Genomic DNA, 18,090 nt, shown 5'->3' with positions numbered 1-18,090 from the left:
AGTACTCAAAAAAAAATAAAACAGGGACCCATAAATGTGGCTTCTGTAGGCAATGTAATTTTGTGCAGGTAGGGGACAAGATTAAAATTAACAATGTGGTGATTAAGCCCCCTTTTTATTGTGATTGTAACACAAGTGGCATTGTCTATTTGGCTACATGTGTAAAATGCTTTTGTTTCTATGTGGGCAAGACCCAGAGGAACTTTCATGATCATATTTATGAACACTGCCTGTACATTAGGAAGCAGAATGTGAACAACTCTCTTGCAAGATATGTTATGAATTACCCTGAACATCATTTTTTATTTATGGGTATAGACATGGAAAGAGAAGACCCTGGGAGTGACCCTGGAAGTTGTTGCTTGAATATAAAGAACTTAAGTGGCAAATAAAACTAAATGCATATAATCTTCCTGGTTTAAATGAATGTTTCAATGAAAAGCATTTTAAAGTAATTCTCCAGAATTTACTAATATTCCGTGTAAGACTAGATTAGTCTTACATGGAAACGCCATTCTTAGAGTATGACGGCAGCATGCCATACATATTAATGAGGGTATGCTGCCTCAACTCTAAAGCTTACACGAAGCGTGGATGAGTGTAGGGGGCATGTCGGACTGCTGAGCAGTCCAAAAATCCATTCCCCTGCACTGACAAAACCCAAGAGGCGTCGAGTTACATGAGCGAGTCCGCTTAGCTACAGTTAGCAGCTTAGACACCGAAGAGGATAATAAGAAAAACATATGCAAATTAAGCAAAATAGCAATAGCGTAGTGATAAGAGCCTTCTCCAAAAGAGGAAGTATTCCCGGTTCGAGTCCCACTACTGCACATTCCATTTTGTGTTGGAAATTTGTATGCAAAAATATTTCCTGATATTTATCATGTATAAGTTTTGTAAAAAGCATTGAAATGTTATATGTAGTAGTGAATGGATTATATATATATGAAGGTGAAATGGTTATGGATTCTGAGGCATGAGTAACTTATTTTAAACAATATAAAGCACTGCTAAGCACATTTTAGCAGTATTTAGCATATTTAAAACCAATTGCTCATAGCTGAGCAGTGCATTAACAAGCGCAAAATATTTGTGTGTACTGCGCACCGCACTAACCAGTGCAAATACAATGTATTTGCGAGTAGCTGCGCACTGCGCTAACCAGCGCAACGTTGGGCAATGTCGAGCAACATCGAGCAACGTTGGGCAACGTCGGGCAAAGTTGAGCAAAGTCGGCTAAACATCGCCACACCTCCTTTACTGTACCTTAACCATTCAGGTCTGGCCAGTAGGAAAATAAAAAGCAGTGACAGCCTCGAACTCAGGATACTGTGCACTATAGTCACAGTACATAACCACTAAGCCTTGACAGCATTTCATATCCATGCACTTTCAACAGACACATGTGTATCAAAGGAATATTAAACATTGCTAACATCAGCTAAATAGGTGTGCCTACAGCTGAGTTTTTTCATAACTGGCCAATCACAAATACGTGCAGGAAATGAGGCATATTTAAGCTCCATAGGCGGGAATACTTGCCATAACTGGTTGTAGCTCCCTTCTGCAGTCAGCATGGCCAGTGTTGTAGAAGGCACTCGATTTCGAGTGCAACGCTGGGGCATTGAGGAGACCAAAGTAATGGTTTGGCTCCTTGTCCACAATCATGAGGAAAGACTCCTGTGGGGCCAGTACCAGGGCAGCCAATATAAAACAGAGGCCTGAAACAGACTAGCTCGTGATCTCACCAGTGCCACTGGCATTCCTTGGACTGGTGAACAGGTCAGGCACCATTACTCTGAACTGAGGTGACATAAGGAGGATCATCTGGACCAGTGGATCCAGGAGTCCCGTGCGATGCCTAATGCTCCAGTACTGAGTAAGTAGCCATTGTATTAAGTAGTTAAGAATTGCTATGCTTGTCTATACTATGGATAGGTATGTCTCAATATCACTGCATTTACTTCACAGCTGCAGGTGTCCGGGCTATGAATCAGCAAGCCCATGAAGATAGTTTGCAAAGGCTGCGTCATCAGGCAGGTTAGTAATTATTCTGCATGTACTGTTATATAAAATAAATGAGAGAGCCTTCAAATAGTGTTTTAACCCAATAAATAAGGTGTAATAATCCTTTAATAAAAGTATAATTCCTGGAGTGCGTCTGTGTCATTTTCTTTGATATGTTGTGGTATTGTTGCATTTTACAAATAGTACTGTTGTATTAAGCAGTGTTAACCCACACTTGGATTGGCCCATATAACATGGATGAAGGGAGTGCCAGTAGCTTTTCTGCATATTTACAGCCCTCAAACGTTGGTTCATGCCTAGCATGTACAGGTTAATCTGGCACATGAGTAGCTTGGTATTTTGTTCCCCAGAAATGTCAGTGTGCTGCCAGAAATGTAGGGAGCTGTTAACATATAACTGATACTTTCAACTGAACATATCTAGATAATTATATGAAAGTAGAGCTGTCAGTGTACTATCTTAGCAGTAGTATGTGTGAGCAACTCTCAAAATATGTAGTAGTAACATCTGCATCTTGGACAGTTTGTATGTAAGATACAGCTCATGTATATAATGGTCTAGCAAAATCCAATTGCACAATATAAGGACATTGGGTAGTGTAATAATACATGTAAGGGACATATAACTGCAGTTAATAGGAATGTAGTGAAAACTAGAAGGATATATAAGTTGTTAATAGAGCTATCCTTTTTCACCCTACTGTATGTGTATAAAAAATGCAATTCCACACCTCAATCGGTATGTCTAATCTCAAAACATTTGTTGGGACATATGTCCTATTGGTTTATAAATAATTGCATTTATTTCTATGCATGTGCCCTGTTAAAATACCACAATATTGGTGGCCTGTTGCCATCAATTCAACCTGCATGCTGTTGTAATGTCCACTATTGTTCTATATATGCATGTGTTATGCTTGCTTTTCAACTGTTGAAAATCTGGTGTGTTGGGTTAATGGGAATACTTCTGCATGCTGTTATAAATAATTGGGAATGCTGTTGACTGTTACTAATCCATATCTTTATTAAACACTGCAAAACATAGTTCGTATGGGAAGGCCGGTCCCAGCGGACCCACCTGTCCCACCTCAGCTGGCCATGACACCTGGCACCAGCAGGTCCGCTGCCCAGGCTGGGACCTCCTCCTCCATTGGCCCTGTGCCACCTTTGGGTGAAAGTGCTGCAGGGGATGGGGCTCAGCCCCCCATGCAAGCATGGGCAGAGGAGGGCCACCTATCACCCTTTGAACAGTCCTGGCTGTGATGCATACAGAGATTGAACGTTCTGCTGCAGAACCTCTATGTAAGCTTGAGGCATGAGTGGTGCAACTCCAGGGTCAGCCTGCCCCTCCTACACAGCCCCCAGTACAGCCACCCTCTGGGCTGTGAAGGTGCAGTGGTGACTGCCCATGGGTGGGGACCTCAGTCCCACTGTTTCTATCTGTGGGTTCATGGGCTTGCGATTTCCAAACATCCCTCCCCATCAAAGGTGTTCACCCAAGACGTGTCATATACCACCCCTGTATGCATCTTGTTTGTCTTGTCTGTTTACCTCCCCAACCTACCTACCCAAATATACCTACTTACTTACCCCACATTCCACTCTCACCTGAAAAAAAGGGCAATCTGCTCCCAAAAAAATAATTACGCCCCATACATAGCTGCTCATTTTACACACATAAAATGTAATTGAATTGGCATTACAACATACTTTGTTGTCCTCAGTCCTCTCTCAGGGATTGAAGGTTTCATATCTACCTCCAAATTTATTCCATATGCACAGCTGTTAAAGAAATGGGGAGCTATGGACCTTCCCTACAACCATCCTGCACATCCCGAGCTACTTTCCATGCTGTCTTTCCCTCTTTGTGTCCCTTTTTCACCACTTTCCTATCTCCCCATTTTTCTTTTCTTTCAAAGAAATGAGCATGGGGTTAGCAGGAGTAAGCACTATTAAGCAGTAGTTAGTGGGTTTGCACGAGTGTGCGCTTGTTTGTGCTTAGCTAAGCATTGCTAAGCATCGTGCAAACCTGCACAAACCCCCTTACAACTGCTTAAAAGTGACTTAGTCACTCTGTATGTAAGGGCCCTTGTTCTGCTCAGGAGCAAAATAAAACAAATCTGTCAGTCTCGAACCCCACACTACACAACATGAAGTACCACTAAGCCATGGTAGATATACAAGAAGTTGGTGCTGAAATGAATATATCATGCATCAGAAGGAGTGAATGTAAAGGAAAAATAGGAATGCCATACCACACAACTTGTTCTGTGGATCTTTACCAACAGTTGTTGTGGGATTACATTACATGAATGTGATAAGAGAAGCAGTCATTCTAGCAGGAAATAATGTTACACCATAACTTTACAACCCACCACAGTATCGCAGCAGGACAAACACTGGCATATCTGTTTAGGGCAGAGGCCATACCTCCCAACTGTCCCTAAATTTCAGGGATGTCCTTGATTTTGACACAAATTTTAGCTCTGTCCCTCTGACTCCCTCCTAAAACTACTGACTTTGGCCAGAAAGGTGGTGAATTACACTTAATGAATAATGACAATAATTAAGAGTTAGACACTTCCTTTACTTCAGAAAAGGTATATTAATTCATATGCTCTGATTCTCTCAATATTTCAACTTAATGGCACTAACATTGTAAATGTGGCCCTGACCTTTTCCTTATTTTTCCCTGAGTCTGTTCAAATATGTACCTGAGTGTTTGAGAGGTCTGGCAGAGGCAGAAGCACAGAGACATATCAGCCTTTCTTCTGTTACACACTGTGCAATTAGCTTTGGAAGGAGTTTTGGAAGCATACCCTTGTGTAGGAATACAACACTGAAATACAAATGGATGTAGCCATGAACTGATAGCAACCAACTGTAACAATTGTTATATTGCTGAAAAGACATGTGTGGTGCACAGACAAAAAATAACAGTCTATTCTCTGGCTACCATGTGGAATAATCCACAGTTGGGAGTTACGCATACAGACTACTTGCCTTGATAAACTAACATGTACACAGCAACCCTGTAAGTCCAGCAAGATAAAATCCACACAATAATACTTACGCTCTCTGTACTTTTGCACCCCTACCCAAATGTAGAATATACCTGTGTGTGCAGGGCCTACCAAGGATGTAGGTAAGCATACTCACAGTACTGAAATGTGTCCAGTTTTTCTGAGCAGCTTGTTCTAATGTCAACACTAAAAAAGCACAAACTGTTTAGAACTGAGTAAATGAATATTCACAGTATAGCAGTTCACAAACAATTCTTGTGCCAAATGAATACATCTCAATAACTAGCTTTGTATGGCAGTTAATTGTAAAAGTTGAAAAGAAAGTACATCTTTCCATGTATCTTGTGGTAGCATTTTGAGGGGTGAGTACATTTCTACACTGACAAGTAGGTACTGGAAGCAGCAACATTAGGTCTGAGTACAAAATATAAATCTTTAGTTATACCCCTGGCTTCTGATATAAGAACTATATCAACCTTCTGTCTTAAACAATGATGTCCACAGCAAACAAGGATGATCTCCATATTGAAAAGCTGAAAGGGCCATGCCTACCTGAGTTAGCAATTTATAGTACTGGGTTGCTATGATAGTGATTACTGCAATTACTACACAGCAGGCTGCATGCAATTAGCAAGTGGTGTTCACTAAATGGTGCAGAGGCTATCACATGCTCATGTGCAAATACCTACAAAAGCAGGCTGCAATCTCTGCCAACAAACTCAATCACTCTATTGCAGAGACTGACAGAGAGAGAGAGACATACAGAGAGAGAGAGACAGAGAGACAGAGAAAAGGAAAAAGAAATATTACCAAATCATACAAAGGAAAGGTATGTGACACATATGTATTTATTGACATGTAGTAGATGTTGTTGAAGAATAGTCTACATAATGTGAACCATTCATATGTGGCAGCAGTACTTATTTATGCATAGATGTTCTGCTTAACTACTGCTATGGACAATACAGTGTGTACCTGTGGGCAGTGGGACATACCTGTAAAATGTGTAGCACAGCATTAAATGTCAAATATCTGATCCATGTTATCTGTGTTCTGTACAGTAGTCTGGCCAATGGCTGTCGGGGGGATTAGCGCTGACATTATATAAACATGGGTGTGACAGAACAACACATGCATGATAGTCATATTAAAGTGTAGCTTAGCTTTGGCAACTGCTGTTGCAGTCTAGTATGCTTATCTAGCATTTGTAACCATATATACCCCCCTAATGTTAGTGTGTGTTCATATGTGACACCTATTTGTGTTGCAACAAGGCCCAACAGTTCAGCTGTGAGGTCCAGGGACTTACAACAGTGTGGACCTTGTGTGTGTATGCCACACACATACGGAGAAATATATATGTGTTATATATATTCACATCTCTATTATGTGCATAGAGCAGGGGACATATTGCAACCGTTTGTGAAGGGTGGAGATATATATGTTGGTGAAGGTTAGTATGCGCATATTTGTATGTAGGTTTTAGTGTGTGACAAACAAGACAGCATACAGTGCTGGTATATGACATGTGGTGGTTAAACACTGTGGGTGGTTTGTTCAGTTTGCAATGTTGAAGCCAGTGAGGCCTGCTAAAGCTACCTAGGCTGGGAACACCTTCAATGCATTTATCCCAAGACTGTGAGATTTAATTACATTACTGTACACCTCACATCCTTTGTATAATTGATATTCTCACTATGAAAGGTGAAATGTATATATGCCTACATATATATGTATATGTACACCAATGGATGTGTATATACATATATATATATATATATATATATATATATATATATATATATATAGTTATAGTTATATATACTCATACACACCTACATTTACTTGTTGCAATACCTTCTCTGTACTGTTAACTGACTGTGATGGTCAATATGTTTGTGAATACATCAAAGATATGTATCTGTGGGATAACATAGTGGGAAACTGTCTACGTCATGGTATTATGGGTCCTTGCTTTGATCCTAGCAAAAGCTGTGTATTCTGTTGCTAGTCAGAAAAAATGCTATTGCATACAGTGTGATTAAGTCCCTTGGTTTTAACTAGGGTATGTCATTGGAGGCTAAAGCACTACCTCTATGATTATTGATTGGTACTGATGTTGAATCCAAATCCTGTGTGTACTGTAGTACTACTTGAAGCTCTGGGCCTGTACAGCAAAGTATGGTGTATGTCCACATTGCTTGCATCCACTGTTTTGTGTGGTCCATGTATTCATCGCAGATTACATTTCTCAAGATTAAGGTTGTGTAAGTACTGATACACAGTACTGTATAGTACACACTGAAAGGTTATCTGGGTTGTCATACCTTTGTGTCTTGCAATTATGTCTGATGTGTGTGTGGATATGTCTGTAACATTTCCTTTGACATATGTGTGGTAAAACATATAACTGAGTATCTAGCAACATTCATAGTGTACTGCAGCAGTACGCGACCTATATTCCCACTTGTGCACATATTCTGGACACAAGTTTGCCATTAACAAATTGTGTGACATAATAGTAATACATTTACTGGACCTTATACTCATTGTGATGGATGATATATTTCTTTACACATCAGCTTGATGTATATCTGCTGTGGCTAGGTGGTGCATCGTGTTGCATACAGTGTGCCAGGTACTCTTGTATAGTCTTATATAATGATTTTATTTTGTTGCTGTGCAGAACATGGTTCATTAGATTGAGAGTGAGCCAGTCACTTCCAAGCAGTTGTGGGGTGAGCAGTAATAAGTGGCAGTTAAAATGTTTCACTCTTGGTTAGCTAATAGGTTGCTATATATGGCAGTTCAGTGATATCTGTACTGTATAATGTTAAATGTGCCATATGACTTGCTCAGACATATTTTCATATTTATGTCTTCCAGGGATCATGGCACATCGCTGGAACCCCACTTACAGTAATGCTGAAGATGACATAATTACCACCGTTATGATTCGGCACTACAGTCTCATGTTCTCACTAACCAGCCAGGACCAGCAGGAGCGTACTGCAGTGTGGTAAGATGTTGTCCGCAGGGTAAATAAAGTAGGCCTGCATAACCGGACATATGATCAGGTACGCCACCATTGCAGTGATCTTCTCAGACATGTCCGTCAGCATGCTGCTGATGTGCGGAGACAGCAGCTTGCAACAGGAGATGGTGTTAATATCCACCTCCCCTCACCAGTGTGGAGGAGCTGCTCCTGAGCCTGATGGCACCTGCCCAACAACAACAGCAGCAGACATACACCATGATGGAGGTTGGAGCCACCCAGCAAGCACACATAGAGCATGCAGATAACATGGCATATCTGTAGACTACTATTACCTGCATTGGTAGATCATGCATATGTGAGATGTGGAGTGTGTCGTTAAAAGATCTGGAGCCTGTTGTTGTGCAATACTGATCATTTGGAATATAATCTGTAGTCCTGTGAATGTAAACTGTTGTTGTACAGTAAGATTGCAAACACACAGTAGCAATGCCACAGTTCTGGCCACTGACAAACTGCTTCATCTCTATGTAGGTCCCTCTGGGGTGACATCAAGGCAGCGGACAGATGCTGGTGAGTGTGTTCTACATTTATTATTGTAAATAAAAACAGCATGTCATAGTTAAGGTGTAGGCCATGTACACATGTAACACACCTACCCATAATGCATGCTGTGCATGTTTGGTGTAAGACCATGCACATCTCACTAATGTGATTAGCTGCCTCAAACACATGCAATACCCAGACTATCTCAAATAGATATGGCTAGACTGTAGTGACCATTGGATAGCCACAGTTGATAGTCAACATGCACATAACATACACATCTATGTCATACACAGAGCATCTTAACATGCTACACATAAAGGATTCCCAAACCCTCTGTAAAGACACACTCCAGTATCCAAAATCTCATCCACACATTATACATAATATACCTGAAGGGTAGAGGCCTATCATGGGGCATTTAAACAATCTGCAACACACTACACATTCATGTCAGGGAATGCTCCTTATTGTCCTCCTTACAAACTCATGTAACAACTGTTTGTGAAATAGTGAATGTAGCCAAGGTAGTACAGTTCCGGTACAGCATGAGTAGTGCTGGTTTGGGAAACATTTGTAGCCTTGAGTGACCACATGATGCTCCATGATGATGGCCTTTGGTACTATACCCCATCCAGTTATTGTAACCACAGTACTACATATAGCTTTCATTGCTATACACCTTAATGTTGCATGTGTGCACACATATGCACCTCTAAACAATATGCATACCAATCACCATTTGCATAACTGACACATATATGTCTTGTGATGCTATTGAGTTTTGAATACCTGCACAGCAATGTTGTGTCCATGTATGCATTGTGTTCCAGGGGTAGGCCCAAACTTCCATCCCACTATTTAAAACTAAACTGAAACACTTTCTAACCAACCACTGGCTATGCTCTTGCAATAACCCAAGCTGATCTTTTTACCTCCTCCCTTCTCCTGCCTCCTGTTCACTTTCTCCCAACTCTATGTCTCCAAACTTTCCATTTCTACTGGATAATGGACTCTCTCAACTAAAAATTATACTTTTTTTCATATTTCTATTGTTAAACTTTTAAACAATGTAAATAATTCTGTTACATATTATGCCTACCTGTACTTAAGTAACTGCTATGTCTCACTATCACCTTTTACTGAACATCCTGTAATTGTGGTTTAAATGCCTTGCATATTCTGTATATTCTTATTTTCTTATACCTGCCATGTAGTAGATAGCGGAGCTTTTCTCCTCGGGCCTCCATTGAAAATGGACATGTATCCAGTTGGACTAGCCTGGTTAACAAATGTAAAATAAAAATAAAAATAAAAAATAAAATAAAATCACCTAATAACAAAACACATACATCAAAGCCATGTATACTGTTAGTAACAAGGACTGTCTACACTTGCACTGCATGCTGTTGAGCAACACATGTCCTGCATGCTGACATGTGTGATATGACTGTTTTGCTTGTGATACTGTACCTCACCATCACCTGCTATTGTGTATGTTCAGAGATTGCTGGTGTTGTGTGTGTCTGCTTTAGGGAGGAGTGTATTTGTGTGTGTGTGTGTGTGTGTGTGTGTGCATGTGTGCATGTGTGCAGGTGCACATATGTGCATGTGCACATGTGTGCATGTGTGCATGGTCTGACATCATGTTCAGGTCTTAAAGTGTGATTCCTGTTTTTCTCTCACAGGTGCCGAGGTGAGGCTGGTTCAGTACATCAGGGAACCTGATGTCACTGAGACAGACAGTGTTCATGAGGATAGGTGTGTTAAGGCACATGCAGGTTATTCAGGGTCTGTTGTTGGGCCACCAATTGACAGTACACAAGTCTCCACCCCATCCATGCACACAGTCATACTTCCTGTACATCCATCATCACCATTGCCCTTAGCTGAGGGACAGTGTATGGCTGGCACTGGCCAGGCAGTGTGGTATCTATGGCACATGTATCAGGACACAGCAGCCATAGCCAGATGTCTGGAATGGTACCACTTAGGCATATGGGGTACTCTTCAGAGCACTGCTGGTCATCATGGCCCTGGCAGACATGCCACACCTCTTTCTACCACACGCATGTTTCAGGCTGTCATGGAGGCACAGACACAAATAGAGCTGTACACCAGACAGGCACTAAGGGCACACAGGGCTCATAACACCTCTGTAAATGACAGTATCCATGACCTAGCAGGTGCCATACATAATTACACTGAGGTCATTGATAGACGTTGGGGTGAGACATTGGATGTCCTCCACAATGTCATGTCCATGTGTCAGGATAGTGCGAGATGGTTGAGACATCGATGGGGACATATGCCAGCAACATCAGCAGCTGGAGGTCGCCGTGGGCATCCAGCAAGTCACAGCCACTCCTGTAGTGCCAGTACCAGCCCCAGCAATGTTGGGGGGGCTGTTCATAGACTGTCCTAGAAGACCACATGCACATGGCTCTGGCCAGTCCCAGCAGGGACCTGGATACAGTGGACATATGTCAACCTCTTTGGATAGTACCCAGTCTGGATTAGTACCTGCTACTGTCTGTAGCACCCTGCCAGGCACAGTTTCCGTATCTGTGGCCAGAGACAGTGATCTGTAAAGCCTACCAGGTACAGTCTGTATCTGTCTCACAAATCCCCATATATGGCAGCCACATGGTGGAACTGTGTGCATGCAGACACACACACACATAAACCAGAAACCTAGGGCAAACACATACCCACATACATTACATCAACATTGGCCCATAACAGTACTCATTGCCCTCACACACATACACTCACACACACACACACACATGTCGATTGTATGGCTCAGTCTAGGCCTCTGGCAAACCAACAACACACCCTGAGCATATGATGAAACCTGTGCCACCTCCTGTCATCTGTAACATTGATGCAGAAACAGGCTAACATGGTGCTGATGCACAGGGTGACTTTAATAAAGTATAGCAATGGTTGAATGTGTAGCATGTTGTCAGCAGTAAAGTGTAATGATATCCTTGAAGGTGTAGCTGAGCAGGCATGATGCATTAAAGCTGTAATTAGCAATGTTGTATTGTTTCCACCAGTGTTTATTCCAATTGTGTTTTGTTTGCCCATGTGCCACTTGACTGGTGTGTGTAGTTGTGTCAGCATGTGTTATACAGTGGAGAGTAAGTGTGGGGTGTGTGCAGCACAGGTCTGCAGGTGTACATTTGTGAACATGGTGGTGGTGCACTGTCTGCATGTACGTGCATATTGGACACATGGGCAGGGTGACATGCCCTGTTCTGGTCAGTGTTAACACTCCATACTTTCTATTGGTAGCCAGTATGCATTGTACTACACACATTTTGGAAGTTGAGTACACATGTGTGTGTATGACACGGGTTGACACTGTGTTGTGGGTGATGCTGTTGTTGCTCTCAGTCATTGGTTTGTATTACTAAGGTTAACACTGTCCCAGCTGCATAATCCTTTATTAATGCACACTGTTCACCTACAGGGTTGCATGGACCGTGCTATCACAAACACAAGAAATTCTCACTTATACAGTAAAAGTGCATTAGTCTCATGGACCCCTGCCATAAACTAAATATATAATAGAAGGTGTGAATTTGTACCAATAGAGTTACATACCAAGAAGGAATAAGCTCTCTGGTCAGTATCATTGGGAAAATGCAATCCCTCAATAAACATACAAAGCAAGCTTCAAAATACAAAATGGCAAGGATTCCAAAGACAACACTAAAGCTTTCTATACTGTTGTTCATAATCTACAGGGGAAATCTCAGTTCGGGTCACAGTTAATGTAAATGGTCACAAAGTACACTTAACTGACTGACATTACCAATTCCTTGTCAGACAGTTTGAATGCGGATTTCGCCACCCTGTCATTACACAAGGGCCACATTTCCAGACCTGGAGAATGTAAAACCTGATGATTCACAGACACTCTAGTTAAAACATCTCTTTAACAAAGTACACACCACAGTGGCAGTGGTACTGGACAGTGTCCCTGGCTGTGTCATACACAAGCTGACATATGAAGTCACCACTCACCTAAATGCTCTGTCCAGATGCAGCCTCTATACAGGTTACATACTTGTGGAATGACATATGGTAATGGTGTTCACAGTCCACAAGGGTTGAGCTACGTCTTCTTCTTCTCCATTCAGATGCTCCCATTAGGGGTCATCACAGTATATCATTTCTTCCTGGCCTCTGCATCTTGCGCTATCACACCATCCACTTGCATATCCCCTCTCACCACAGCCATAAACCTCATCTTAGGCATTCCTCTTTTCCTGTTACCTGGCGGCTTCATCCTTAGCATCTATTTTCACAATATACTCTGCATCCCTCCTCAGCACATGTACAAACCGACTTATTCTTGCCTATCTGACATGGTCTACTAACCTTCAAACCTGGCCTGACTCTCTAATATGCTTATACTTAAACCTGTCCACCCTTGTCACACCCAGTGCAAATGTTAACATAAATTGATTAAGGGTAGAACTACAACAGGTCCTGGAAACTCTCACCATATAAGCCAGACCAATGTTATCTGGAAGGCTATGGAGCACAGCATTATGGAACTCATTAACAGAGACATTATGAACCTGCAAACACTGCACCATACCCACTTAGGTTCTCTAAAGTCCAGATCATGGCTCCTACGCCTAGTAACTTCAAGCCAGTCAACAAGGCTATAGGTGAGAGAGTGTAGATCAACACAGCCAAGCTATAGCTCACCAGCAATTCATACCCATCCCACATACTGGTATTATACATAACCTCAACAGACTGACCATAAACGATTGTTAGATCATGGCTTGACAACTGACGCACAGATGTAGGACACACAGTAACATTTGCAGACTCCATGTACTATTCTATGCCAGTAACAAGTGGTATTCACCTGCACTCAGTCCCGGGACCACTCCTGTTTGGCATATAGCTTTCTTAGATACAAGCAAACACAGCAGGGATATGTCTGCCCACATTTGATGACAATGCATACTGTGGGCTATACTTTATTCTTCAGATGGCACACACATCCTCCAAAAGGGTATCATACAGACAAATACCTGGTGTCAAACTCAAGCTGTAAAGCTATAAGCCTAAGAAAGCATAGTTATCAACATTTAGAAAACAAAGTATCCCCAGAGTTCCACATAGGTAGTAGCCCCCAAAATGTGGAACAGGTACTAATGTATACATAGAGCCATGTGTTAACTAATCTCTCCTTTGATGATCACATTACCAAAGGGTTTTGAAAATCCCTCTGTGGAGCACTTAAGCAATAAAAGGTTTGCATGCAGATCCACAGAGGTTGTTGCACACCTATAATGATTAGTCATCTTTGCCAGACTTTGCTTGCTTTTGGAACAGGTTTCAAATATACCTCAAGCATAAACCCTCACTCACACTCTTCAGTAGAAACCATGATGAGTGGATGTGAAACGGAAGACGTAGCCCAGGGATCACTGCAATGGCTAAGCTTGTCACAAGCATACAGAAGTGATCTAAGGTCTGGAAATCGGCAGCACGCTCTGGCAAAGATAACACATTATGATACTACAGCAGTACACATTTACATGACTTGCTATACACATTACTGGAATTTCACCTTTCCACAGGTATATTTGTAGGATGGTAACATCATCAGACTTGACAAAGATGAGTGTACCACTTTTAAGGTGTGTGAGTAGTCTCCAAAAAGGTTGCTCCTCCCCAGGGAGAGACAGACAGACAGACACACCACACATGCACACACGCACACACGCACACACACACACACACACACACACACACACACACACACACACACACACACACACACACACACACACACACACACACACACACACAGTTGGCAAGTGCGGTGTTCTTAATCCAAACTAAGTACTTCTTTACACTTCAGCAAGCAATATGGAGTTACAGGGTGCAATACAGACATTACTTGCTGACAGTCTGCACATAGGTTTTTTTCACATTTGCTAACCTCAGCAGGCTTATCATACTAGGTGTATTGTGAGTGTATTGTATGCATAGGCCATGACCATATCATATATGGGTTGATGCACCACATTCTGGCACACACAGGGTCAAACCTTGAGTAGCATCTTACCTTCACCTACATGATACTGCAGTATAACAGAAAGATGATAAACTTCAACAACTGGCTGAGCATCTGGTATCATTCAAAGGGGATCCAGTCACTGTCTGCCTGTGATGACATGATAGACAAGCCTTGTTGCTTCGCTACAGGTGGTTTGCATCTGTCGCCCCTATGCTTCTGAATACTGGCCAAGGCTATTGCTGTCCCCATATTACCTTTTTTAGGCAAGGCACAAAGGTTCATAGGTTCATAGGTAGGTACTAGGCTATTGGCCCTGGGGCCTATACAAGCCCATCCAAAAAGGTACCCTGGCTTTTGCCACCCAAGAAATTTATTTTCCTGTGCCACTATCGAGCAGAGACACAGAAGTGATCCCCAGGGTGAATTTCCTATTTCCCATCCAATCATCAAGATTTTTCTTGAAGAGTGCTAATGAGGAGGAGCTTTGTTTGACATAGATAGTAGTAGTAGTTTATGCTGGAGTATGTAAAGTCTTTGTGACCAGAATCTATCCCTCCGGCATGTTCTGTTTATTGTAGTGACAAGGTTTAGGTCCCTAGAGCGTGTAGGTTCATAGGTTCATAGGTAGGTACTAGGCTATCTGCCCAAGGGCATTTATAAGCCTAGCCAGAATGTGCTGGCTTTCACCTCCCTTTTAAATTAGTTTCCTGGGCCTCTGTCTAGCTGGGCCACTGAAGTGATCCCAGGAGTAAATTTACAATTTCCTATCCACTCGTCAAGATTCCTCTTGAAGAGAGTCTGTGAGGAGCTCTGCCTAACATCAACTGGGATTCTGTTCCAGAGCGAGGGAAGTCTCTGGGACAGAAATCTATCCCTCCAGCACATCCTGTTTATTGCTTTACTGAGGTTTAATTCACTGGAGTGTGCGGATCTAAGAGATTTGTTTTTCTTGAGGTGGAGCATGTCCATTAATTCCAGGTTGGACATGGCCTTATGCATCAGGCATAGATCACCTCTGAGCAGGCAGTAAGCAACCAAGTAGAGCTGGAGTTTCTTTAGTCGAGCTGCATAAGGCATCTCTTTGAGGCCCATGATCCTCTTGGTGAGGTACTTCTGTGGTCTTACCATCTGTTTCATGTGCCAATTAAGGTACATACCAAATGGGGCATTGTACTCTATTATGGGCCTAATTAGTGATAAGTAGAGGGGCACAATGACCTCTCTTGATCTAGAGGTGAACCCTTTTGTGCTTAGGTGGGCTACATAGAAGGAATATGTAACCACTTTGGCAACGTGATTATCAAAGGAAAGGTTACTATCTACCTGGGTCCGCAGGTCTTTAATTACATTTTCCATACCTAGTGGATAATCACCTATGTGGTAATTCGTTGGCACTTTGTTTTTTCCAAAGGGGATGACTATGCATTTTTTGGCATTCAGCTTGAGGCCATGGTTTTGACACCAGGTGTCTGTCTCTGTAAGACCGTTCTGGAGGATGTCTGTGTCAGCCAGAGAGTCAATTATGGCCCTCAGTTTGCAGTCATCTGCGAACTTGGTCAGCCATAGTCCTCCCGTGCTTGCCTGTACCTCAGAGAAGTATATACTGAACAGGAAGGGTCCCAGGACCAAGACCTGTGTGGCCACTTGTGACTAGAGTCGGACATGGCACCCGCAACTCTGATCATGTGTGTTCCATCTGTGAGCCAGTTGGCCACCCATCTCATGACATGAAGCTGGTAAGCTTGTCTATGATGCCAGAGTGGGGAACGGTGTCGAAGGCCTTAGTGAGGTCCAGGTAGGCTGTGTGGACTACCTTCCCTTCATCTATGGCCTTGGTAACTATTGCAAAGAAGTCAGCTAGATTTAGGAGGCAGGATCTGCCTTTAACAAAGCCGAATTGGGTAGGATCCAGTGTCTGGAGCTTCCCAATGTATCTGTTTATGAGTTCCATGATAATTCGCTCCATAGCTTTGCAGACCAGGCTGGTCAGGCTTATAGGGTGATAGTTCCCAGGTTCTGTTGTCTCACCACCTTTGTGGAGTGGGATAACTGTTGCTGTACACCATTCTTTGTGCACATAGCCTGTGGTAAGGCTGAGTCTGAACAGTGAATTTAGGTGAGGGTTTAGTTCCTTTTGGGGCTCATGTAAGACGCAGCCTGGGACACCATCCGGTCCCATTGATGCTGTGTTCTTAGCTTTGGAGAGGGCTGTTTTTACCTGCATGTCCGTGATGTCTGGGGCTTTGCAGTCTTCTGGGATGGACACAGGCCCTTTTAGGGGTGAGTGGGGGTGAAGTTTGCACTAAACTTGTCTGCCAGGATGTTGGCAATGTCAGTTGGTTCAGTGCATTTTTTGCCATTTTGCAGTAGCTCAAAGCATATCTGAGAGTTGCCACCTAAATGTTTGATATAGCTAAAGAAGGCTTTGTGGCTATCTTTAGATTTCTTAGCAATTTTTCTTTAGAAACTGGCCTCGGATGATTTTATGAGCGATCATAGTTTCTTGCTAATAATGATCTGTGATGCCTTTTTGGAATTTTGCTCTATCATGTAGTAGTTTCCTCCTTCTGTTGTATAGCTTATTTATGGCCAAGGACCACCAGTCTGGTTTCCTCTTTTTGGTGGAGTGAGTCCTGAAACAGACAATTCACACCAGGCATCACATCAGCAGCCCCTCTAGAAAGGGGCTTAGGGTACTAACTGTTAGAACTAGGGCTTGGTAGACTACCCAATGGGGTGGTGAGAGCTGCACAACTTGCCTAGGCTAATATATCCCTTCAGGAAGATAGTCTACTACATGCCTATGAGCCTATGTGACAGGTACATGTCTACAGATAGTAAATGTGTACTTCATTGTACAGTCATGTTGTACAGCAGGCACATGGACCACATACACTGTAATGCTTACAGATACTGATGGCTGTTATGTACAGTGGGTGAGATCTGCACCTCATGTCTTTTGTGCCATTGGGATGTGTGCTGGGTGGGACAGTCCTGGATGGCTCCCTGTCACCATGGTCACTCTCTTACACACATCTCTGCCCATCCACCTTTGGCTTATTATACTGTGTTCCCCCTATATATATATATATATATATATATATATATATATATATATATATAGGTACATAGGTATGTAATAGGCTATCTGCCTGAAGGCATATATTAGTATGGCCAGAGTGTGCAGCTATCACCACACATGGGGTTAGTTCCCTAGGTCTCTGTGTAGTAGAGCTGATGAAGTGATCCATGGTGTGACAGTTCAGTTTCACATACACTCATCAAGGCTCCTCTGGAAGAGTGTTAGTTAGGGACTCAGCTTAATGTAGGTTGGGAACATGTTCCAAAGCAAGGGAAGACTGTGAGTTAGCAATATATCCCTCCAACATGTTCTGTTTATTGTTGTGATGATGATATCCCTAGAGCATGTGGCACAGTGAG

Source organism: Protopterus annectens, chromosome 7.part0 (assembly GCF_019279795.1).
Source record: "Protopterus annectens isolate FY-2018-M chromosome 7.part0, PAN1.0, whole genome shotgun sequence".
NCBI lineage: Eukaryota > Metazoa > Chordata > Ceratodontiformes > Protopteridae > Protopterus > Protopterus annectens.
Note: the sequence above shows the minus strand (reverse complement) of the source record.